General features: G+C 40.0%; 2 long non-coding RNA genes across 5 annotated transcripts in view; one reads left to right on the top strand and one right to left on the bottom strand.

Moving 5' to 3' along the window:
• The window catches only part of LOC111932757 (uncharacterized), a 249,403-nt gene that overhangs the window by 5,539 nt on the left and 218,074 nt on the right, over positions 1-25,790 (bottom strand). The window contains exons 3-6 of one of the 3 annotated variants that reach the window (XR_015273840.1): positions 16,126-16,231; positions 10,567-10,661; positions 5,711-5,765; positions 2,178-4,024 (exon numbers count right to left, since the gene is read on the bottom strand). This is a non-coding gene — a long non-coding RNA (uncharacterized LOC111932757). Of the gene's footprint in view, positions 1-2,177; positions 4,025-5,710; positions 5,766-10,566; positions 10,662-16,125; positions 16,264-25,790 lie in introns of those variants that run through there. The other 2 variants (XR_015273838.1, XR_015273839.1) reach the window with 2 other exon arrangements.
• Positions 1,112-25,790, top strand: part of LOC111932756 (uncharacterized) — a 28,312-nt gene continuing 3,633 nt past the window's right edge. Inside the window, exons 1-4 of one of the 2 annotated variants that reach the window (XR_002866291.2) lie at positions 1,112-1,343; positions 4,149-4,330; positions 7,867-8,111; positions 12,471-12,588. This is a non-coding gene — a long non-coding RNA (uncharacterized LOC111932756). Of the gene's footprint in view, positions 1,344-4,148; positions 4,331-7,862; positions 8,112-12,470; positions 12,589-25,790 lie in introns of both variants that reach the window. The other variant, XR_002866292.2, reaches the window with a different exon arrangement.

The raw sequence follows: 25,790 nt of genomic DNA, 5'->3' as shown, positions 1-25,790 counted from the left end.
GGCTTGGGGTCTTCTGGAAATCCCTCCATTAAAGCAGAGCCCCTCGAGGAAAAGAATTAATTCGTTTAACCAGGTCGGGCACTGCGTTCGCATACGAAGCATGAGAATATCTCTGGTTGCATTCACAAAGGATTTGGGCTCTGCTCTGCTCCCTGGGGTAGATGTCTGCTACCCTTGTGGGCAAAATCAGACTGGCAAAGCTAAGTACGTGTCTCAATACTTGGTCTAAAATTCTAGAGAATTAACCTCCGATGGGAAAATTTTCCCTCCTGGAGCGGCCCTTCCTTCTGATGATCTTTCGGAGGGCCAGCAGACCCCGCTGCTCAGCAGCACCACGGCAAAGCAGCCATGTGTGCTGCAGCCTTTCACCGGGAGCGGAGCCGTCTCCGCTGCGCTTGGCCCAAGCCGCGCTTCCCCAGCTCTGCGCAGCTCCGGCGGAGCCCACGGCACCCGCCCTGGCCCAGCGCCACCTTCCCTCTGCTTCCCTGCGGCCACAAACCCGCCCGACAGCTGGCCCGGTACCTGCTGGGCAGCGCCGGTCCGCTTCGGTCCCGCCCTGTCCCATCCCGGTCCCGGTCCCAGTCCCGTCCCGTCCCGTCCCGTCCCGTCCCAGTCCCGGTCCCGTCCCGTCCCGTCCCGTCCCGTCCCGTCCCGGTCCCATCCCAGTCCCGTCCCGTCCCGTCCCGTCCCATCCCAGTCCCGTCCCATCCCGGTCCCGTCCCGTCCCGTCCCGTCCCCATCCCGGTCCCGTTCCCATCCCGTCCCAGTCCCGTCCCGTTCCCATCCCGTCCCAGTCCCGTCCCGTCCCGTCCCGTCCCGTCCCATCCCGTCCCGTCCCAGTCCCGTCCCGTCCCATCCCGTCCCGTCCCGTCCCGTCCCGTCCCGTCCCGTCCCGTCCCGTCCCGGTCCCGGTCCCGTCCCGTCCCGTCCCGTCCCGTCCCGTCCCGTCCCGTCCCGGTCCCGGTCCCGTCCCGTCCCGTCCCAGTCCCGTCCCGTTCCCATCCCGGTCCCGTCCCGTCCCGTCCCGTCCCGTCCCGTCCCGTCCCGTCCCGTCCCGTTCCCATCCCAGTCCCGTCCCGTCCCGTTCCCATCCCAGTCCCGTCCCGGTCCCGGTCCCGTCCCGTCCTGCCCCGCGGCGGGAAGCGGGAGCGGTGCTGGCGGTGCGGCCGGCAGGGGGCGCTGCCGGCCCGCGCAGCCCGGCTCGGCCCCTCAGGGAGAGGCCGCTGCCCGCGCCCGGGAACAGCCGGGAATGGGAAATGGCTGCGTCCGCTTCTCTCGTCAGGCCTGGACGAGAGCAAGGAGAGACACGAGCACCTGGACGTTAATTCCCGACGGAAAAAAAGGTATTGAAGCAATAAAGTTTAGAAGGATCCTGAGCTACAATTTCTATAAGATATTCAAGAAGACCTGTCCTGGGAAGATTGTCATTATGGATTTTTGCGCAAAATGAATTGCCATTCTTGGATTTTCTACAGTCCGTGATTGGCCATGGGCCAGTGTCCAAAAAAGACACTAAATTCAAATATATTTTTTCCCCTCAGATCTTCTTTTCTCCTTCGGCTCAGAGCTTTTATTTTTGTTCACTTTCAGGGACGTGCTGAACTTCCCATTCTCCCCTTTTCTATTTCCCCAAATGACTTATTTGTTTCCTACTGTGCTTTTGTCGGTTTGTGGGGGAAGGGGGGGTTGAAGAGGGAGGGACCTTTTTTTCGGAGCTGGACACACAGTTCTTTTGCTAGTTCGGTTATTTAGAGTTGTGAAAAATCCCTTCAGCCCACAGCATCTCCCAGCCCCCTGATTCAGCAGCCGCTGGGGGTTTTCTGTGCCCGCCAGGCCAGCACTGCCCTGTGGCCTGCAGGAAGGATGCCCAGCACAGCCAGCATGCCCACCCGTCTGTCTCACTGTGTCACCCTCTGCCTGTGTGTCCCCAGAGCTCTGGGATACAGCACGGCATGCACATCTCCTTTCCACTTCTTGGATTGCGTACAAAGCTTGGAACCTGGCGCAGCTGTTTCTGAAACCTCTTCCTTAAATATCTCAAATGAAGAGAGGAAAATAAATTTGGCTCTGACCTGGTGCTTTTTCATCTGTGGATGTGTTTTTTACTGTGCTTTCCCAGTGTTTCTCTGAACTTTGTTTCATAAATATCTACATTAAAAAAAACCAAAAACAACAGATACGTCTGGGTACATTTATTATATTTCTCTATTCTTTGATTCCTTAATATGAAATAAACTGAATCAACCATTTAGGTTTACCTTTCTATGCTTAAAAAATAAGGAAATATGACAGTTTATGGCTTTTCTCCTCTGGATGGCAGTAACTCCTGCTTAAACATTCGTGACCCGTGACTGCAATATCCTGCAGCAAGGGATTTCCTTTTGTTTGTCAGTGTGCTATCCAAAAGAAACATTTAATTTCATTCCTTCTATGTTTTTTTCAAATCTAAATTTGAAAGCTAAGTAAGCTTTCAAATAAGGAATCTGTTAAATGTAAAAATCTAATTGCACAGGTCCTATTTATAAAACCAGAACAGGAATCAGAAGAAAGGAATTGGTGCTGTACATTAGTATTTACTTGTGTTCAACTACCTGCTTCATAAAAAATTACCCGATGATGCTGAGAAAATCAAGTTCCTTGACATTAAACAATACCAAAGAGACAGAAATGTCCTGACCTGAGAGTGTACCATAACATCTACCCCTTTAAAATGCTCTCACTGTAACAGCTCATCTGGATTTCTTGACTGTTCATTATAACATGAAATTTTAAGACAGAAAATACATCCAGTAAAGGTGATTTACAAAGACCCACTGTGCATTTATGCAAGTTAATCAAGAGGATTGAGCAGGAATTAAGCCCTCCTCCCTTCACATCTAAGGCAAAGTAACACTTTTTCAGTAACAAAGCTGAACTTATATATCAGACTTGTGTTTCCTCACCAGCCAGGACTAACTCTATTGCCTTGTTTTACTGCTGGTGCAAATGAGGCAGCTCAGAGCAGCAGTTTTCAAAGATCAGTGCCTGTATTTATGCAAGTGAATCTGCACTTCTTGCTGATTCTGGCCAGCTGAGGTCTGCCTGTCAAATCCCAATTTCAGGGGTACTCTAAGGACAGTGCTTCCTAGCTCCTGGCTCAGCAGCAGCAGCAGCATACGGAACTTCTGTTTCCTTTTATATATATATATTTATGTATATATAAAATTCTATCAGATAGCACATGAGCACATTACTGATATTAGTTGTACGTTCAGTTCCTGGTCTGTGGACTGAGATGGCCTGTGGTTCTTAGTAAGTGGGTGTTTTTCTACCAAGAGATTAGTACTACCAATTCCTTAGAAAACTTTATCTGTTTTCATATGGAAAAAAACTCTTGGCTCCTAGAATTATGAGAAATGTTTCTGCCCACATATTTTTCGGTAGAAAAAAAAAACAAATTTGGCAATTTATCTTAATATTTCCAGAATCAAGACACTGTTTATATTTTCCCTCCAAATTGCTAATGCTCAGGCAAACTAACTTTCTTAGACAGCCCTATTTCTTGAGTATTGTCCCAGTCTTCAACAGCCTGGTAAGGTGCTGCCCATTTGCTTGTCCTGCCTACATCTGAATGAGGGAAGCAAAACGGTTCAGTGGTAGATGAGCCAGTCACATAAAAGGTCCTACCCAAGCACTGGAAGCCCTCTGTGGTGACAGAAACATCAATCCAGCACCAGAAATGAAGTGCTTCAGGAAGACATTGTATCTCCTGAGTTTCTTCAACAGACAGGAGAGCAAACTTTGCTTGCTTCTGGAGAAAGAGTGGCACCTACCTGGTGGTGTGAATCCTGCTCCACAGTTCAGAGGGAAATGGAATCACAGATATACTGTGTTTGGATAGCTTTGTGCAGATAATTTTCTTGGGGGGTGTAGCAGAGGTGCTCAGGAAGCTTTCAGGCTTGAAGGTATCAGGGGAAGATAAACTTCAAATTATTATTCAAATTATTCCAAGATGGTGTCCTATTTTTTTGGAATATAAGGAAACCTGAAAAATAATAAAGTGGGTGCAGCTAGAAAGGTGATTTTACACTTTGCTGCAAAGCTGAATTTTCAGCTTTTCAAAAGCTGAGTAAAAGTAGATAAATCATGTTACTCTGGTTTTACTGCAGGTCCACACCTTTGAGATCCCCAGGTTTGCTGAAAATTTTTCTCTGAAGACTTCATTAAGTTCTGGCCTGGACACCAATTTGTCAGCAAAAGATAAAGCATGTTGAGAAGCCAACCCAAGAGGTTCCTCCTTAGCACATTTGTGAAGGCCTGTTGCTGCTCATACTGACTTCGGAGCTCAGAGGTAAAAGAAATAGAAATAAGAGGGACAGCCCCCACCCATGAAACAAGTAGAGGGAAATACGTGACTGGTGGCATGTTTTCTGTCCTATTCAACACTGCTCTCTCCCACTGCAGTGCCAGAGTTTGCCTCTGTTCACCATGGTAATAGGTAAAGGAAGGACAGACATTGTAAAAAAAATTAAAATGGATTAAATCGTCTGCAGATTCATTTTTACTCTATAATTTTCTAAGTATAATCTTTGTCCAGGATGTGGGAGGAATGCTTCTGCCGTGCAACAGCGGCCTACCAAATACCTCTCTCAGCCCTGTGAGCAATTTGAGCAGCATTTTGCACGGTCTCTTTTTGAAAAAGATGTAATTCATAAAGCTCCCCCTTTCCCTTAGCTCCAAAAAATATCTGTAGCAGTTTCCAAGATGTTGATGTGTACATATCGTGTAGTAGAAATGCAGACAAAATACATGCAGCACTGCATATGTTTCAAAAACATACCAGCTTCCTGATACATCAAAATGGAATCTAATGGAAAACCAAGATGATTTCCTGTGTGGTGCTGGGGGCTACTGTAAGAGCTGAAGTCAGGAGAAGAGAAGGCACGCAAGAACATTTCTGGCTGAGCTCCAGAGTACAGAGATTTCAAGTTTCTTGTGAGGACAGAAGAGCACTGTGCACTTGTATTTCTAACTGTTGGCACTCCAACTATACACAGCTAGTCAGAAGGATCGGTTATAGCTAGAGCTCAGTTTGAAAAGAGATTTCAAACAGATTAAAAATTCCTATTCATTACAAGCTTCTAAATTAAGTGAAACTCACTGAAAGATTGGATTCTTTCTGAATCCTGAATAATTCTTTACATTGTGATCAGGGAATGAGGTTGTTTTGGACTCTTAATTTAGAAACGCATGTATGGGATTTATGCTAGCACTCTTAATGTCCAGAATTACAGACTGTCAACAGTTTGTCAAGAAAAACACTCACTCACTTTTGTTTTTTGAAAGGAAAGCGATATAAAAATCTGTTTGGGACAGCATCCCTGTCTCTCAGACTTGAGACATTTTGCAACCATAGGAGCATAAATGTAAATGCAAGATGACCTGCACTGTGTGCAAGGAATGTGAAGTTTTTCTGAAATGCCTCCTTCTATTTCCTCAAACTAATTACCACGTGCAGCCTTTCAACATGGCTTTCTTGCTTTCTCATGCAAATGAAGTAACAGGAGCAAACTGTACAGCACAGCCCTGGAAATGAGGGCAGGGTTGCCCTTTTGGGTCCTTTCTAGACCTTGCTTTCTGTATGTGCTGCATGAAGCTCCTGCAGTGTTACATGAATGGACAACACAAATAAACTCCAGCACAGTTACCACTACTTTCAGGTTTGATTTACCTGAGCAAGGTCTCCTTGGCTTGTCTTTCCGTGTAGCATCAACGGCTGCTTCAACCTGCAGGAAACCAAAGCGAGAAGTTTTCTGTGTGGGATATACACTTGTTTTCAAAAGAACTGTTGTATAAAACCCCCTATGCTTTCTGTGTTGCTGGAGTTGCCTGAGGGAGCTCTGTCATTGTTGATAATACATTAAGCACAATACATCAGCATGCCAGAGAAAAAGATTTCCCAGGATCAGCTATGCCCTTTGTAGAGCAGTAAGCAAGAATGACTAAGGTATAAAAGGGCATACTGTGGTGAAGCTTTTATGTGAGTGGGAACTGCAGGGCCAGAGAAGACATTAATGCCTTCTGCAAGCCATGAAGAAATTAGCAAGACGTATAAATGGAAAATCAAAGACAACTAGAACAGTCACACATCCAAAAAATCATCTGGACAACAGAGCTGTCTGAGTGATCCAGAAGCAAGATTCCTATTGTCATATGATGGCTGCAGAGATGAGGTTAATTTGGCTCCGTCCTGCTGACACTGCTGAATCAGAAGTTTATTGCAGAACAATCTGAGCAATATCTTGGATCTCGAACCCCAGTTTTGCAATTAAACCACAGTGTTTCAATGGTCAGGACTGAAAAGTAAGTGAAAAGAAAGGACAGACTCAGTTTGCAGGAAGCAGATGTCCTGTGACAGATGACCAAGTTATCTTTAAGCTGATACACAAACTGGTTTCTTTGCAAATCAGCAGGAATGCAATGCCCAGGTGTTATAGCCTCCCCAAGTGTACTGTGTGCATCTGCACTTTCTACTTGATTTCTTCTGCTCTGTCCTCTGCTGTACTCTGTGAACCTTCCTGAGGTTACAAAGGATCTTCCAAGTTACAAAATTGTCCCTGATAAAATCGGTACCACAGAGGTACTTTTTGATGAAGCTAATAACAAACCCAAATATTCCACAGTTCTTGCTTGTTCCAGCCAACCCTTCACGACTGAGACAGATGTGTTTAATAAAACAAAAATCCAAACAACTTTCCTCTCCCTTCCCTGCCACCCCTCCCTCAAAAGAAAAAAAAACAACAAAAAAAAATAATCAGGCCTATAATTATTCTAATTAGCATCAGACTGCTGATTCAGTAAACCATAGATATGAGGATACAAAACTTTGGATGGGCAAATATGCCCAGAGTCTTTGAAGTTACAAACTTTGCACTGGCAGTTGTTCAAAACTATCTAACAGTTGATTTTGGAAGGCTGACCAGAATGCCTTTGTAGAACTTCTTGCATACAGGAAAGCTTCACTTATTTGAGGGTAATCAGCACATCACCTTCGCCTTTTCACATCGTTTACATCCTTACAAAATTACTTATCCCAGTACCATTCCAGTCAAATCATAAAAGCATTATAAAAAGCTCCTATCTCCACTACAGCAATATCCCCTCAATGATCTCCACCTCAGAGGGGTGCACGTAACAGGCTGTTTAGAGTTGCACCCCAGCGGCCAAGGCTTTGAAAACCATTTGAAAGGCCAGAAAGTGCCAAGGTATATAGAGTAGCCAAGGTATTGGCTAAAGGGAGTGCGATCCCTTTGCTTCAGTAATCACTCAATTTAAGGGTGTAGGGGCTGCTAGGGCAACCCAGGGCCATCCATCAAATCCTTCCTGAAAGGTATCTGAGAGCTAATCTGCATTTTACACAGCAGCTGCAAAAAGGAGCAGTGATGCTAAATCACAGATCAGCAAGCCACTAATGTATTTAGCAAACACTTTTCTTAGATTTTTCCCCAAGATTAAAGGCTTTCCTTTGGTCATCTTTCTTGTCAATACAGAGAAAAGAATCTCAGTTCTGTTAAAGAATGTCTTTTGTTAAGGAAATGCTCCCTGATGGAAGCTGTTTGCTGCATAAGGAATTGAAGGAAATGATATGATTTGCTTAATAATAAGTACCATAAGAGTCTTTATAAAAAAAGGATTGCATTTGATTTCATATTATTAAATAGCATTTATCAAAATATCTGGTAGCTAAATAAAATCTTCCTCCTCCTCCCTGAATGTGGTCATCTACTGAAAGCTTGGGAAGAGAAAATTGCAGTTGAATGTTATGCCAGAGACTTGTCCCCAGTTCAGTTCTGATGGCCTTTTTTCCTCTGTTTCTGTCTGAGTGAGATGGTTTACTGCAGAGAGCACCTGAGAGGCCATCAAAAGAGTGCAGGACTGGAGAAGAGCAGCTCAGAGCACTCTGCCTTGCTCACATCACCACAACAGCTGCAGAGGGAAAACACTCCTGACACGGCATTTCCTTTGCTGCATCCTCTGTGTGATGCCCACTGTGTGATGGGCAGGAATAGCAGGAGGTGACACTGATGATTTCAAGCTTTAATACCCACCTCTGTGGGGCCAGCTTCCAACAGGTGAGTGAAATGAAGAAAGAATGGGGCTTTTTTCATATTGATAAATCCAGCTGAATCATGAGCATTCCTGAAAGTGTGCAAGGCTCTGATAAGAGCTTTATCAAGCATGTATTACATCAACTGGCTGCCACACGGGCACCCTGATCAGCTGCTTTTCCTAGCAACAGTACCCAGACAATAAGCTCACATCTACTGAGGGAGCACTTCACTGTCAGGGGAGGTGCTGTTACAGTAATTCATGCTTGAGACCAGGTGTAAAGAAGGACAACCAGACCCCAGGTTTATATACACAAAGATGCTGGGAGAACTGAGGATCTTTTAAAGATCCTCTTCAGCTCAAACTTCAGTTCTGCCCATGTGAAAGTCCCTCCATCTTCATAAGCAGCTCATTGGGGAGTCAAGAGAAATAACTGTTACTAATTAAACACCACCTTGTGAGAAATGTAATTTCCAGATGGGTTTTTAATACAACATGTAATTAAGTTTTAACAAGGTTTATTCAGCTCTGTAAGGACTTTGCAGAAAAGCTTTAGTGGGAATGTAGAGGACAGAACTCTTGATCTAGGAAAGAAAAAAAGCCCCATGAATATAATTGCTTTTGTTACAATGAGACCAAGTTTGCAATTTCTTGGATTAAACTGGGACAGACTTTGAGAGTCTGTCTCTCAAAGATCTAAGAATTCTGAGAGACTTCAAGCATTCAGATTTTCATCACTGGCAGTATTAAAATCCTGGCTAGGAATATTCTTTGTCTTGTACTCATATGAATAAGGACTAATTCTACTTAGGAAATACAATATCTTGATTTAAAGGGAATTAATTTTGACCATCAAAAGTGGTAGGAGAATATGTCTCAGTTAAAATAAAAGCCAGTCTGCCCATGGAACAGTAACATATGCTGTTACTGTTCACCTCCTCTGAAAGAAGTATGATGGTTTTCCCTGAAGCTATCCTGGGATAATTGTATCTTTGTCCTTTATAAATTCACATATTTTTTTATAAGCAAAGCAAGGGTCCCAATGGTGCCATTAGAAATAATCCTTTAAGAGATTTCCAAAGATATGTCTTGTTTAACTTCAACAGAGTTAAACGCTCTACAGAAATTTTATTTTTCCTCATAACCAACAATAGATTCCTGTAAGTGTAAAGTCAGTCATGCACAATCAAATGTGCTGGCATAAAAGTAGTCATGCTCTCACTCCTATAAAAAGTAAATAAATGGTTCCAATAAAGACATGGCAACATGTGAGAATAAACCTTCTGTTTTAAAGCACATGTAACCAAAAAACATAGTATAAGCTTTTAAATTCATTTAGACTCAGGTCTTGGAGTTTGGGATTCTTTCTTAGTGGCTGGATCACCAGAAGACTATTTGGGATGAATTCTCATGCACAGCTGCTACAAAATATCAAAAAAAAAAACCAAAAAAACTTGAAAGTGCATTCTTATTGAGTTGTCACAGAAAGAGAATAGAAGTATGTCCTAATCTGTCATTTCCTTGCAACACTGCCTACTGCAGCTAGCACTAGGGAAGATTTGTTTTTCCAAGTCCAAATGCACAGTATCAAGATCTAACTGAATTATGCTTGCCAGGAATGGACTTACACTTCCTACTTAATAAAAATTATTTATATCAAAGTATCAGAAAAAGGCTGTACACCATGTAATACCTGGATGGACTTGCCGAATCATCTGAAGGAGGATTATTAATAGAAAAAAGTTGAATTTACTGCTTTTAGTAGAGACTTCATTGCCTCACAAACTAAGCAACAGTTGTTTCAGAAAATCAAACAAATCCCATGGCTGATTCCTCCAATTTTTTTTGCCATCTGCATAACTTTAAAATAGTCACATAAAAATGACATATTTGAAAAGCTGTGGTATTTTTTTAACAGAAAAATTTAATTCTCATTCAGTGTTCTGTGAACAAAAACTTCAACACTTCTAAGAAATTAAAAAAGAAAGTGGTGAGCACATAAGGTTCTTGCTACATCTGTTAGGAAGAAGAAAAAAATCACAGAACCCCAGAAATGTGGGGAGTGGAACAAGAAAATTGGATAAAAGAACTGTATCCCAAGGACAGGTATGTGATGATTATGAGTAACAAGTACCTACTTCCAAAAAACCTCAGAGTGCCTTATAATGACATAATAAGTAAAGGATGGGCTGTACCTTTCTAGTAAAGCATTTCAGAAAGCTCCACTGAACTTTTCCTCCTGAAATGCCTTTTTTTTCAGGTTCCCTAGGCAAGGAGAATGATCTAAGCTAATATATTTCACTATCACTAGGACAGGGTGTAAGACATGTTGTTCAGCTTGCAGTGCATTAAGAGTATGTGGTATCCAACTGATATAAAGCAACTCTTATTTCCCAGAGGACAGAACCCCATGGCTCAATTGTGAGAGTCCAGATTAAAAGATTTACAGTACATAAAATCATTATAATACTGTCTTACCTGGAGTGTGTGTCTTCCTCCATGGCTCCAGTGATAGGATTTCTGTCGCTGGTATTAATTTCCACTGGTTGAAGCTGTGAACATTTCTTGTTGTGCTGTTTGGCAAAGACAGATCTTAGATATTTTAGAAAACAGTAATATATGGTGGCTTCATAAGGGATATGCTGATTTATTAATCTAAGTTTTGAAGGATGTCTGTGTCTAATAGTCTCTTTTTTTAACATGTGGAGCTATAAAAAGATTTACGGGGGCTCTGGAGCCTTTTATTTTCTACCTGGATATTCTTTGCAGTGCTCAGATCTGACCATATATTGTTATGTTTATCAACCTTGTGAACATCTCCAAAATAATCTAACCTTGACCTCTTTCAATTTGCAAACCTCTAAATGTTTTCTAGTAAGATTATGAACCCTCTCTGCACTCTGAATTTGAGAAAATGGGTAAAAAAATAGCTTTCCTTTGTTACTTTGGAGGGATTGCCTGTAAATTACAGGCCAGTGGTTCAAACCTATGTGTAATTTTATGGCCAAAGTCACAACTAGAGTGACTTGGCATAATTCTACTGATTTCAAAGGAAAAATCCTTTGATAACAGCAGTTAGAATAATAGCTAGTTTATTATGCATTAGCAGAGGATCTTCCCCTGTCTCTAGTCCTCCTCTTAGATTTCATTGTGACTAAGATTGAGCTTCATTTCAATGTAATTCTATCTCCTTTGTGCTCCTTACTTACTACTCAGACTGGAACACATCCCAGAGCCCAAGAGGAATCCTAAAAAAATTTTACATAGGAAATCTCATGGAAAAATTCCTAAAATTTTATTTCATGCTTAGTCTCAGATGTGTCCTAGAAATCTTTATTTTTAAGATTGCTCTTCAGTCAGGTATTACCTTTCATCTCAGTGGCACAGTCTAAGACATGCACAACTCATAGAAATTATACAGTTAGTAACATAAATTTTTCTTGACTTCTCTGCTCAAGTAGTTCTACTGTTAAAATCTTGAGTGAGGTATTTTTGAATAGAGTTATGTTGATTTACACCAGTTGATCATATGCCAAATTTTCCCAATATGCTTGAGGCTCTTCAGGAGGGAATGCAAAGGAAATGTTCCTGTTTCTTATGAAAAAGAAAAGCACAAATAGTTTGGTAGATATCAAGTAACAATTAGGTCTGAAATGTTAATAACTAGATATCTTTTCCAAAGATAGACGTATTTACATTTAAAAGACAAGAAAATGTCTGAAAAATTAGAGAAAAATGGAAAATTGTCTTTTATGCTGTTGCTGTGTAGCTCACTTTGCAGCTCCATCACATGACAACAAATAAGTAAAGAAAACTATTATTATGCAAACTGCTCCAGGACAAAAGGGTATTACATATCTCATACAAAAGGGGATTTCTTTAAAAAGCACAGCACATTCAGTGTTTAGGGTTTGCAGTTGAAATTCATGGCTTCGCTTGCCAATATTATCATGCAGCTGGGTATTATGCTATTGATTTACTCTGAGGGGAGAAAAAAAAATTACAATAAACATTTTCAAATGGGTTCCTGTTAAACAGTTGAATTCTCTTATGTGGCAATATCAGTTTTAATGATTTTTAGCATTTCTTCTCTAGTGTAAAGGTCACCATAAAGACTACCACAGAGAATTTGATTGCAAACAGAAAATGCCAAAAAGATGCTTCTTTTGACTTAAAAAAAAATCACTGGAAAAGAGTATTAGGAATTATTTTAGTGTTGAGAACTGATGGGATTAATAGTAATTTTCCTCTTATTTAACAGCTATGGGCCAGAAGTCCATCTTTCTGTAGAAAAGGCTGCTGACAGAATCTCTTGTATTTGTTCTGTAAAACAAGAGTTAATTTTTAAGGTTTTAATTCAAATTCATTTACTGTCTTTCCAGAAAGTCTTTCCCATTTAAGTAAAAACAAATCAGATGACCCAAAACATTCCTGATGAATAAAAACTTAAATAGAGGCTCTTCATCTCTTCATGACATGACTAGTCAAGCACTAATTTGGGTGAGTAAATCACATCTGTCTTTACAGGGTTGGGGGTTTCCTGCACCTTCTATATGCAACTTCAGTAATATGATTATTGTGAATATATTAAGCATCAATATATTTTTCAAAAACTATTTTAAAGGAATGTTTTGCAGAAAATAATTTTTGCAAGTCACAAAATGCAAGTCAAACAGTTGCAGAGTAACAGCTTCAACTGTTTTTCATTTGCATATGTCACATTTCTTCTCTGGCTCTTAGATACAGCCATCTCTGGGTATCTCCAGCTATGTTTTCAAGGCCTTATTTCTGATTTTGTTTCCTGTTTTCCTCTGAGTTGCCTGAGCATTGTCATCATAGACTCCTGAAAGATATGTACTTTCAGTGATGTTATGTACTAAAATACAAAGGAATGGCACAAAATGAACAGTTCTGTGGCATAGGAAAAAAAAAGCTATGAAATTGTTGCTTGGCAGGAATTAGTACAGAAGTCAGTCTGAGACACTGAGAACACTATGGCATCCAAACACTAAATTCATACTAGCCCTGGGTGTACAACAGAGTTAGCAGAACAAAAGAGGGAAGCTTTGGTCACAGATGCTTGGGGAAGTTCAAGGTGTGAGGCAGATCTTTACAGTGCCATAGTTGCTGTACCACCACGTGGACAGACTGCACTGCTCCAATGACTCTGATGACTGAGAATTTTTCTTTGCTTGTAAGATGAGCCATCCTGACAATTTTGTTTATTTGCTTTAGTAGAATGTAAAAACTATATATCTGCCCACAATGGCTCAGACTCCTCCTGGGCAAATACTGGTTTGCCAAGATTCGTGTTACTCTACTTTCACCATGCCATTCACAGCATTAGGAGAGGAGGAATTTTGTCCAAGAGGGGAACTGATTTGGAAGCTAAGATTTCATTCAGAGTTCTGCTGACACACTGAGATCTCTTCTTTCACTGAAGAAAAAAGTCTGAAACTTCAAAATTTAAAAAAACGAGTGTAACCAAAGCATTTGAGCTAAAGTAAGGAGCAATACAATTTGTAGCTGTTAACAGTCACACAAAATTAGCTTTCCTTTTGTATTTACATAAACATTTATTTACATTAATGCTTTTCTTTTTTAAAAAGCAATAATATGGGAAAGTCAGGCTTGACTTTGTACTGGTGCACTCAGACAAGTGGTACCACTGGCAACTTTAAACAAGTGGCACTTTTAGCAGGTCAGAGAAAATGTCGACAGGAGCAGAATCACCTATCTTCTCTTCATCGGTTACTGAGACATCTCCAAAATATTTACCAGCCACTTTCAGGATTGCTGTCTTGGAGGTGATAAACTGCCTTCCTCCTCACGCTCAGTAGTCACAGTACACTTCACTTGGTTACTGTCCCATCTACATTCCATGAAGGAGAGAAGGAACAGCTGTGTTGTTCTTCCTCTGCCCTGGGCACCACTTAGTGTGGGACAAGTTTTGGAACATGTGACATTGGGAATGCTGTTTCATCCCATGAGACTGGCAGGATAGTGCCCCATACAACCTTGCATAAATACTAGTTCGTTCATGTTTCCATTTAAGTAGGATTTGGTTTTTTTCCACATAGAAACAGTTTGTATTTTTTTTTTAATTCTTGGTTTTTCTGGAATAATCAGAACAATACAAGATTAAGAAAATGCATTACATGAGATACTATTTTCTGGCTGTGATTAATTAGTGATTGAAAGCCCACCCACACACATAGCTTCAATTGCTAGTAATTTACTTGCATGAATTCAATAGAAGCAGACAAATTTCAAAATACCTCAATCACTATTATTTTAATTGACAGATAGATGTCTGTTGTAACTGCTCCAAAAGACTTAACATTTCTTAAATTGATAAGAGACAAAGTAGGATCCTGTTACCTAGATTGATATGGAACACGAAGCCTACCCAAAAACCTTTAGTTTAAGTTTAAATAGCCTTCCTTTCTACATTTTGCTTTGAGCCTCCCAAAAGTGTTCCTCTTATTTACTTGTCTGTAGCAAAGGAGAGGATTTATTGCTTTGTTTTCAAGCATTCTTCAGTTCCAACGACAGGAAGCCATTCAAGCCCTGTGTCAGAGTCTTGACCACTTGGGGAACTATAATGTGATGACTTCCTAGGGAGTTAAGTCACATGGACTTAATGGCATTTGAGGTTCTGGCTATCCCTGGTAGAAATGCAGGAGTGAGCTTCTCACGCTACACTGGAAGACTTCTGCCTAATGCAGCCTCATGCTCTTGCTGCACCCCTCAAAACAGATCTGCCGGACATATTTTTGCTTCAAAATACAATTAAAAAAAATTCTTCAAATCTTCTAGACCATGTTACTAAAAATTCTTGTGTATTGTCTGTTAATTGTCCTAATTCTGCTGAAAAGTGAAGGTCAATTCTTACAAAACAGTGTTTGTAATTACAATATCACAAGTTAACATTGACCACAAGTATTAAACCAAGGTACATGAGTGAACATAGCTTATCCTTTGCTTAAACAATCAGCATGGCTTTTGAACATGGTTTTAAAATAGCATTATCTAAAAAACCCCCAATGTTATTAATCACTTCTTACAAGACCTTTAGAGGTTCTCCCTTTTCCTGTTCATAAATCCTTAATCTTTGCATTAAATTTTTTCTCAGACAGGAAACAGTAACAATTGATTTACATGGACAAAATCAGCTTTTCTCAGTTTTCAGTCCAGCTTCCTCTGAGATCTCATTGACCTCTAAAGTTCAACTTCTTCCAAGAAAGTTTTCTTTGGGATTAATAGCCTTCAACATCAAATCATTGAGTGCCATAGACATTAGCAGTGCTTTAAGTAAAGCTTCAGCCTTTCCACATAAACTCTTATTTTCAGGGGTTTATAGTTTGGCTACAGAAATAGTTTTATGCTGAAACTTAGTTTAAAAAGCTCAGTCTGGAAGTGATTTCAGTTTCTGAGAAATGTGCACAACTCTGTGGGTGTTTTCAGACTGAAATTCTGACCAAGACTTGCTATCTACATCCCATTGATGCATGACTTTCTAAAAGTTCAGATCCACTCCTGAGAAATTATAGAAAGGTAATCAAAAAGGGTGTTTTTAAAATGGTTATTCCATATGTTAAAGATTTTTAAATTGGATCTAGTCCCTGCTTCTCTGGAAGACAGTCTAATCACTTGAACACCACAGTATTTTTCAGAGGATTTCAGCCAGGCTGAGTGAGATGTGAGCCCAACTGCTCTGCAGTGATGGAGGGCTCGCAAGGTTTCTGAGTGTCTCCATGCAGAGTAATGGAGGAGCCTGCTGGTCCTGCAGCAGTTGGAAATGCTGATGGATTGGGGGATGAAAACCTTGTAGAAAGGAGGCTCAAGAAAACCTGAATTGGCGAGTTTGAGGAAAGTGTTCCCTCCTGCTTTTTCAGGAGCTGTGGAAGAGCTGGGGCTGAGTGCCAGGAGGGACAGGTGAGGGAGAGGAGGAGGCAGGCACCTTTCCAGCATCCTGAAACAAAATCTCTACCATAATTAGAGATGCTTAGATCAAAACCAACAGAACTTACTTACATGCTGGTTTGCACAATCGCCTTCAGAAGGGATTTAGAGGCACCATCTGGAGAGAAGGATGACAGAGAGATGCCGTGGAGGCTCCGGTTTCCTTTGTAGGTAATTCCTGTAAAGGGATGACTTGGTCCTGAGTCACTGCTGCTCGAGATGGGAATACAAACACAACACACCATGCCAAAGTGTTCAAGGCCACAGGCTGCAAATGTAATTGCTTTAAAATTCTTCTCATCTGAGATGGTGACCCAGTGCAATATGCTGCATCCTGTGACGACTCATTCTTTCCACAACAGAAATTTGAACAAAGCAAGGCAATATTCTACCCTCAACTCCCCCCAAACTGGTGATCAAAACTAAAAATGTCCCATCAGTCTTTTCACATAAGCACAATTTCCTATGCCTGTGTCCACCAGCAGGAAGGCTATTTCCTTTGATCAATATAAATAATATCTTAAACACCTGCATGTGAAAGAAAAGACCAAGGCATCCTCTAGATTATCTCTTTGTTTCAGATGTGTTGCTTCTACAATCCAGACAGATCACCCTTATATTCATCCTATGTTTTCAAATGGAAATATATTTTTGCCCAACAACAGCAAGGCAACATCCTCTGAAAAATGAGGCACTGGTAACCATGCAGAATTGACATTGCAGCATCTGAGTAGGAAATACCAACCTTCAGATCTTTGGGAGTGCTCCATTTGAAGCTGATCCAGAAATCCAGAAATCTTTTTTTTTTTTTTTTTTTTTTTTGGCAACAGCTCATTATAACTAGGCAAATTCAGTCCAAATTCTGAAACTTCTTTTGAAGGCATAATGGCAGGGGAACCTCACAGACAGGATTAGAAGGAAGATAAGGAGGTAGCTTTACAGATGTCTGAAGGAGCACTTTACAAATATAAGGAATGGCATGGGATAAAGCTTCAAACTGAGTGACTGAAAATCTAAGAAGTCAATGAAGGAAGCTGGCATCATGGGCTAATCAGTGAAAGAAGTTACTTTTTGATCCTGAATGAGAGATGATAGGTAGGATGAAGTGCAGGCTTTGAAGGTGAAGACAAGCTGCTTATATCTGATAGAAAAAGAATGTTACATTTGACAGCCAAAGTGATAGGCTAGGCAAATGATCTCTGCAGTGCTATGATGTATAGAAGAATGCTGCAAAATTGCATTTTTCAAAAGCAGAGGAATGGCTATTGAAATCATCAAGAGACCTTGGTTATTACATATATATCTATTAATTCTTGCATAGTAATAATCATAAAGGTCTATAACTCACTTCCCTAAGACAATTATTTTTAATGATTTTTTTTTTAAACTTACACTAAGTGAGTTGCATGGGAAGGGGGGAATTTTATTGGATATTTCTAATAACATTGTTTTGTGTCAGCATTTTCATTGTAGCATTCCTTTAAAATTTCTATTTTATAAGAGAAAAAATGACAGTAACTTTTTACATGCAACTTTTTTTGGTTTTGGCTAAATCTTTTCATTTAGACACAGCACCTGAGGTCATTCAATGCTCATATCCATGGCAATTACATAGCATCTTAGCTGGTGGTCTTGATTTATTCCCCTCTGGGCTCAGGTAGCTATGGAGAGGTTGTCCATTAGAACTTGGAGATGACTGGAAACTCAGTATGCTGGATGACACAGTCATCAAGTTGCTAAATGCACCACACTTCTGGATATAAAGATTTAACAGCACTTCTCCACTTTGTTTGGCAGTATTACATTAGAGTGGTTCTTTCTGTAATACATATTAAATTAATTTTATTCCCTGTTGCAGCATATCCTTCATTTCCCCCATGCAGAGACTTGTGCACACACATTTTTCCAGGGCAAGGCTTTTCCTATTAATAGACAACTTGGCTCCACACACTGAGATGAACGAACAAGGTTTGGAGTGCCTAATTTAAGGCACCATATGTCATAAGCTATAGTATCCTGTTAGATGGGAATAAAATAAAGAAAGATTGAGAGGAAAAATAGATTCCTACCATTAGCTGACCTCAGACTGAAATTTTCAAAGATGTTTATGTAAGTGGGCTCAGAACTATTTACTCACTCTGTGCATCATGTGAACTTATGCATATTTCTAACATATTCTTGATGGGGGTGCTGCCTCAGAAAAAGAACTTCTGAGTGTTACCACAAGACAAAAATAACACGGTGATCCCGATTATTTTTTTTTCCTGGAACTGCCTTCAAAGTGTGGCCAGCTTCACATTTTTCAGCTTTGACTTTCCAGCTTTTAAAAACTGGAATACTCTTGTTTACTATTTATTTTGTGTCCTGTGATTGTAGGATATTGTAAATTTTCCTTTGCTAATGTAAAATGTGCTTGTGGATGAATGTCCTTTTTTTAGCAAATTATATTAATTACTATTATTGTTTAACCAGTCCATCTCAGCTGCACAGTTCAAAGAAATGTGCTCTTTCAGACTCAGGGTAGTTATATAATCAGCATTCCTCACAAATATTTGAATGATTAGAGCTAGCAATCATATTTTCCTGGCAAGTTGTCCACTTCTGGGTGCAGAGTCAGAACTAGAAAATGTAAAAATCAGCATTTCCATTTACTTCCTCCTGATCATCCCATACATTTGGGTTTTTTCCTTCTCTGCTTTGTCTTTCTCCAAATATCTCTGCAAAAGTAACATTGCCAGATCATTCAGGTAAGGGAATGGGTATGACCATGACCAGCTGACAGGCATACCTATGGCATTTCTATTTTTAGGATGTGTCATCCCATACTTTCAGAAGGGTTCCAGCTTCCATTCCCTTTATGATCCAAATTGTCACAGGTTCGTGTTGGTATGAAAAACAGAAAAGGAAGACATTTCTTAGCTAACATCACTCACAATTTAATTATTTTCTTCTTACACTCCTTGTGACCAAAAGCAGCAGAATAAAAGATTCACTCGGTCAAATGAAACAAAAAAATGTTTGGAGAGAAAAAATTATTTAGACTGAGGAGGAATTTTGTGCGCATATTTTAACCAGTGATTATTTGGCTGCCATATGAATCTGTAATACTGAATATTGCCTGCATTCAGATACTCAAAAAGCAGAAATTAATAAAACATAACAAAAGCCACATGCAGGGAGAAAAATACCATTACAATAATTTATTCACATTTGCCAATACTACAGACACTCCTCACCTTTCTTTTTGTCTTAATTTAGTTGGCAACATGGAGTCAAAGGTGATATCAGGAGTTAAGAGCCCAACAGCTCTGGGAATAGGGAATAAGACTGATTTTAATCAACAGCAAAAGTTATGCGATACAAAGGGCTGTGATGTAGCACACTGCCCTAGAGAAAACATTCCACTGCCTCAGTCCTAAAAGCCCTTTGGTGCTTTGTGCCTGTGGGAGGTGTCCATGAGGACCAAACCCATGTTTGTGGAAACCCATCTCTAAGGGAAAGAAGAAAATTTGAAACATGACCTTTGATTGCAATGTAGACATCTCAGTCCTGCCATATTTCAGTGGAATACACCACCCTATTACCTGGGAATTTCTGGTCATTTGGCTGTTTGGCAGCCCACCAAAAGATAGTCCACTCTGTATTCTAAAGCAGAGCTCAGAGCCAGAAGTCTGATGCTTCCCAGGCAGGTTCACCTACATCTGTGCCATGGTTCCTTTACATCTGGGCCATGCTGTCCTTGGGTTATGCAAAAGTGAAGGTAAATATTTTGGTATTTGTGTTTTAAAATATCAGGGAAAAGACTTTTTTGTTTAATGTTTTTCCTTTTATTTAGACCAGTGGACATATAATTTAAGAAACCATACTGGCATGTGTCATTGGAGTCTAGCAAACAAGGCTCTGGAGTTGCACTGCTGAATATGCTCATGCAAAAGGAAAACTGAAAAGTCAGGCTTTGGCTAACTGTGTGTTCCCTTTGAAGAAAGAACTGTGATTGTTGGCAGAGGAAGGAAGGAACTAGGACAAAACAAGGAAAATAAATTGTTTTTTCTTTCCATCAGTCAGCTCCTTAATTTTCTGCTAATACTATAAGTCTAATTTACAAGTTAAACATAAATCTATTTATATATTATTTAAAATTAAATTACAGAAAATTACACTGATTGTGTGTTGAAATCTTTGAGTACTGAGAGAAGGGAAAATGAGGCAAATAAACATAAGAAGCAAAGGTCATTTTGCTGTCAACAGAAAATAGCCCCAGTCAGAAAGAAAAAAGTTTCCACACACATTTAATATATTTTAAACTCAGGACATATTTCATTCCTTTGTCATGTCATTTTTTATTAGAGAGATATAGGCAGAGATCTAAAATAATTAGGTCTACAGCTTAGGTGTTTCAATCTCTAAATAATTAAACATACCAAAAAATATATCCTTGAAAATGAAGAGTGAAGGAGACCTCCCTGTAGTCCTTCTTCAGCAATAGATTTTGGATATAACTTGGACCATAAGATGTCAAAATAAGTATTATCCTGAGAAATGTGCTAATTGCCTCAATTATTTAATATCTCTTAAGACTCTTCATGATAGTAAAAGGGTCGATGTTATGAGCCAAATTGTTTAGGATCTTTTCTGCAGCAGCTCTGTCTCAATAATTATGAGCAAATTTTGAATATATCAAAATAATTTTCTAATGTCCATCTGAAAGATGTGCATACTTGTTTAATTAATGAAAGAGAAACTACACAGGGATATCCCATTACAAAATGTAACCAACAAATTATAACTTGTTTCAAAAATGACTTCAGCAAGTTTCTCATAGGAAATATGGGCAAAAAATGTTGTAAACATTAAAAAAATTGGATTACATTTATGTTGTCACATTATAGGTACAGTTCTCACCTCTAAGAAAAGCAAGAATTCAGACTTTTGTATAAAGAGTCTCTAAAGTAATGGAAGCCTCTACAAGATTTCCAAGAATCACTTTTAAACTGAAAATGGAAAGAATTCACTTCTGCAAAATCTGTCCTTCCTGCAGTAAAACTGTTTAAACAGAACCTTTACAAAAGGGACACAGTGTAGGAACACAGCTAAGAAACCTGCAGCAAAGCTAGGTAGAGGTAGAAGATAAAAGTGAGGATTCTCTTTAACCCTATTTCCACTGATATAATGTCTTTCATTTATTGGAAGAATATTACCTTCTATGCATTACGTAAAGATTCAGCCTTCCTTCTTTTTAATACATGCTTATGGTAATGATTCTAAAACAAATCTTTTCTCTGACTCTAAGGAACACAGGTAGAGTAGTGGGCCCATGCCTAGAAATATAATATGAAAAATCTGTGAAAATAAAGAGAGTGAACCTCAGAAAATTAAGTAATGTTTCAAAGAAAATAAAAATTGGGCAGCCAGACTTCGTCTTTAAAATTTTGGAGTTTTGTTAGATTATATTCCAAGAAAATCACATGATCAACCAGATTTTGGAGCAAGCTGTAGTTTTAATATTTAGGATAAAAAATATATGTGACTATAAATGCAGTTCAAAACCTCACTTAAAATAGTATCCCCATAAACATTAAGGTGGTTCATTCTCATAACCAAAGTGCAAGTAGGAAAGAAATCATGTCAGTCACTGGAATCTTCGTTTCAGTTGCCAAAACCCTCAGATACAACTTCTTTGAAAGGGCACTGAAGGTACTGAGCCCTGCACAGAAATTAGTCCTTAACCAGGACTAAAAAAACAGTGCAACAAACATCCAAACAGGCTTTTCTGCAGTTTGACTGTGATCATCAATAAATAAAACACTGGGATTTTACTTGGTGTGAGTTTCTGCAGGGTGAAAAGCCTTGCAGGATCTTCCAATGGAAGATTAAAGTCAGTGGATATTTATTGCAATGTTTTTCCTCAGTATGATAGCTGCATTTACTTGGTTGGAGAAGCTGTGATGCTGCTCTGGTAAGTGGTGGTAAGCATGATCCTGAAGCAAGAACAAGCACTTATACTTCCATGGTGTTTCTTGATCCAAACAGAGGAGAGTAATCTCACAAAGCAGAAAGGGAGTAAGTCAGTATTTGATTTATGGTCTCTCTGGGTAAAGGTAATCTTACTGTGGAATCTGAGATTGAACTATGAAGTATTTAATTTTTGGTGGGAAAGAAACAGCCTTCCACTTCCCCAATACATAAAGAACAGTTGGGGGTTGAGTGTTCTTCCTTTTATTCCGTCTCACCTATGGAATTTTTTGCCCATTAGTTGCGGGGAAACCTGACTGCTGGTATTTGCTGGGTGCTTGAGAAACACGGGGAGTTTGGCTGGGACCAAGGGGGAAGAGGGCAGGGGAGGGCGGGGGCAGCTGGGGGCTGGCTGGTTTCTTGGGCTGGAGAGCGAGACACTGGCGGAGCTGTTGAGGCTGGAGAAGGGAATTCTCCATCACCCAGACTGAGCTGCTGCTCCTTCATCTCCTTCTTCATTGGTGGCCTCGCACCCCTGTCCTCCCGGGACGTGTGGCAGTGCCAGGCACCGCTGCTGAGCTGCTGATCCACCTCAGCCACCAGCCCAGGATCTCTGCTCATCCCTGCTGTTCCAGCTGAGTGTTCCTCAGAGCCCTGCAGGAGCACCGGGACTGACTGCCCGAGGGGGTTTGTAAAGCAAAGCCTCTCCTCCATCCCTTCCTCTCTCGGCTGAGAAGGCTGTCACGGGGTCCCTGGTTCTGTTTTGTTGTTAATGCTGTAGTTATTGTTGTTTGTGTGCCTTGTTATACATACTAGTAAAGAACTGTTATTCCTATCCCCAGCTCTCTGCCTGAGATTTCAAAATTATAATAATTCGGAGGGAGGGGGGGTCAACATTTTCATTCCAAGGGAGGCTCCTGCCCTCCCTACCAGACACCTGTCTTCCAAACCAAGACAAGAACCTATCTGAACAATGCGGTTCCTTGAAATATTCAAGGGTGGCAAATCTGTAATGGAAATATTAAATGTTTTCTCTGATCCTTTTTGGGCAAGTATCTCCTCTGAAGACAGTGTCTGGCATGCCTTCAAAACTGTACAGTTCAAAATCCAAAGAAAATAGGAAAGGCAGCAATCCAAGAAACTTCCTACTCCTTTTTACATAGTGAGAATTAGAATCCCACAGGATCAGGTACTCTAAGAGGAAAGCACAGTGTGGTGGAGAAAACAGGTTTATGTTTTTAACATTTTCTTCAAAAGAAAAGTTAGAATTTTTTATTATTACTAGGGCCCAGTAAATTTGAAGTAATTAATTTTTAGAAAACAGTGTTTCCCAGCTGATGTGTGCATCCATCAGGAAGATGTCCTACCTCTGTATGCCTTCCTTGATTGGTGCTCTCAAACGGAAAACTTTTGCCCTAATGCAGTCTGAGGGCTGAGTATTTGATAGGGAAAGATTTTGGAGCCAACATCCAAGTCTTAATGGCTCTACCAGAGCTGATATTTGAATAAATATGTAAAACATAAGTCCCTGCTTGGAAGAAAAAGCCTTTATCAGGAATCAGAACTTGTAATGCATGTTATATCTTTTTCTTTCCATCCCAAATCTAGATTTGCATTTTATGCTAAACCTTACCAGTGTCTGGAAGTGTCTGAATGCTCTCCTCTGTTGAAGGATGATTTCAACCCTTCTTTTTAAGTTACATAAAGTTTTATGAGAAGCCTTCTGCTGCTACACACAGACCTATTTGGGACAGTGAAAATAGAGCAAATGCTCATGATGACAGCACATTTCTTTTTTTAACCTTTCAATAGGAGGAAAACCTAAGACATGAGTCACAAGACATTACATTTTAGTTTTTCAAAGTGTTTGTCATTTAAGGAATACGTATTTAGGTCCAGTCAGGGACAGAGTCCTGGTGAAGTTTCAGTGGAACTCTCTTGATAGCAGCTGAGAACAGAGCCATGGGTGGCCTGGTAAATCCCTGTCCAGGGCACTGACTGTGACTAAGAGAAAGGGAATTACAAGGAGCATATGGAGTCACAGTAGTGTATCTAGCAGGGGTGTGTGCTTCCACACACTGTTCTTACTCTAGAAGCAGGACAGTAGACAGCATATTAGGGACATTTCCTGAAATGAATACCCACACTTTCACCAATAGGGTCTTGAAATACTCTCAAAAATAACTGTTAGTCCATCATTGCTTTATTTCTGTAAGCTATGGACAAACTCACTGTTGTGATGTTGCCTTTGGATTCTCTCATTGCTGACAATAACGAGGCATTAAACCCCACTGCTGTGTGTTCTGCAGGGGGCAGTCTGAGCAAAGCTTTTATTTTGTTTTCTAGTATGAAAAGCTGGGAAAAACTGTTCTGCCAAACCAACATGTAGAACATTAATGATTAGTGTCCAAAATGTTTTCAGTGCTGGTTAGCTAGAACTATTTTAAAATTTGTCTAGCAGAGTACTCAGAATGAGTCATGTAGAAATGAGTATTTATGTTCCCTCTGACCTCAAACATTCGTGGCCTTGTACAAGGTCACATAAGGAGACTGTGGAAAGCTTTCACATAACTTACTTCTTACTTCTTATAATTTCTCTCCTTAGTTCAGCAAGTTGTGTATGTGATATACAACACGTGGGGTTTGGTGCACTGAGAAGCACTTCAAATTCTTATAAAATTCAGTTTATAGCTATTTAATTGTGAATGGCGATAACTGAAAATATAGAAGGAATGTTGGTGCAGGGAGACAAATTGCAAGGGACAGCATTTTTCTGTTGCTGCTGGGGTTATTTTTAAATCTGACAATGATTCTCATTACATTACACACACTGTTTTACCAAAAACGATATTCTGAAAACAGTATAAAATTCCCAATCCAAAGACTAAGAATTTCAGAAAAATAAAATGCAAAGACAGCTGTCTAGGTTCTTGAAAATTTTCTTGGATCTCCTAAAATTATTTTTCCAGAGCTACTGTGTTCTGCGTTTTCCAGACATATTTAGAGTTGTAAAAATATTTCTGAGTGTGGTGGTTTAACCCCAGAAGGCAGCTAAGCACCACACAGCCGCTCATCCCAGCCGCTCATCCTCTAGGAGGAAAATTAACTCTATCCCAGCCAAACCAAGCACACAGATACAAAAGCACATATTAAAGACCATGATTCAGATCAGAAGGACTGATGAGTCAACCACATATGCAGCAACATAATGAAGCAAATGACAGGAAAAACTGAAATGGCTGTATAAGGATTTCCTTAAAGTCTGATTAGGAGAAACTTGGATTCCACTCAATATTGTGTTTCATACATGGAGTTATTTTGCCACTTGAAAATATGGACTAGCAAGCAGAACCTAGAATGATGAAATTCAGTACCTAAGAACCACAGACATCTCTGGATGTCCAGCAGCAAAACAAAAGAGTTCTGAAATCACAACTTTCTAGCACAACATTTTCAAATGTCAGACTGAAGAAAATCTGTCCGGCTACAGAACAAATCTTCAAATACATGTCTAGACTGTCTAGAGTGATAATAATACAAATACCACTGGAAAGAACATTCTTAGAGAAATGAAACATTATGAAAAATACAATAAAAATTATATTGGTTGGAAAAATCGTGGTGGGGGAGGGATTGAAAGGGAAGGAAAGCATTAATTCACCTGTGTTAGCTTGGAGGACAAACATGATGTTCTTTGTTTATTAGGTTCCATTATGAATTTTTGGTTGCTCTGTTAACCTGAGGCCAAGGCAATAAACAAGTTTTTTCCTTTCAACTTTTGAATC

This window comes from Cyanistes caeruleus, chromosome 9, assembly GCF_971803275.1.
Source record: "Cyanistes caeruleus chromosome 9, bCyaCae1.hap1.1, whole genome shotgun sequence".
In the NCBI taxonomy this organism is placed as follows: domain Eukaryota; kingdom Metazoa; phylum Chordata; class Aves; order Passeriformes; family Paridae; genus Cyanistes; species Cyanistes caeruleus.
The sequence above is the reverse complement of the archived record's forward strand: the minus strand, read 5'-3'. Positions and strand labels throughout refer to the sequence as shown.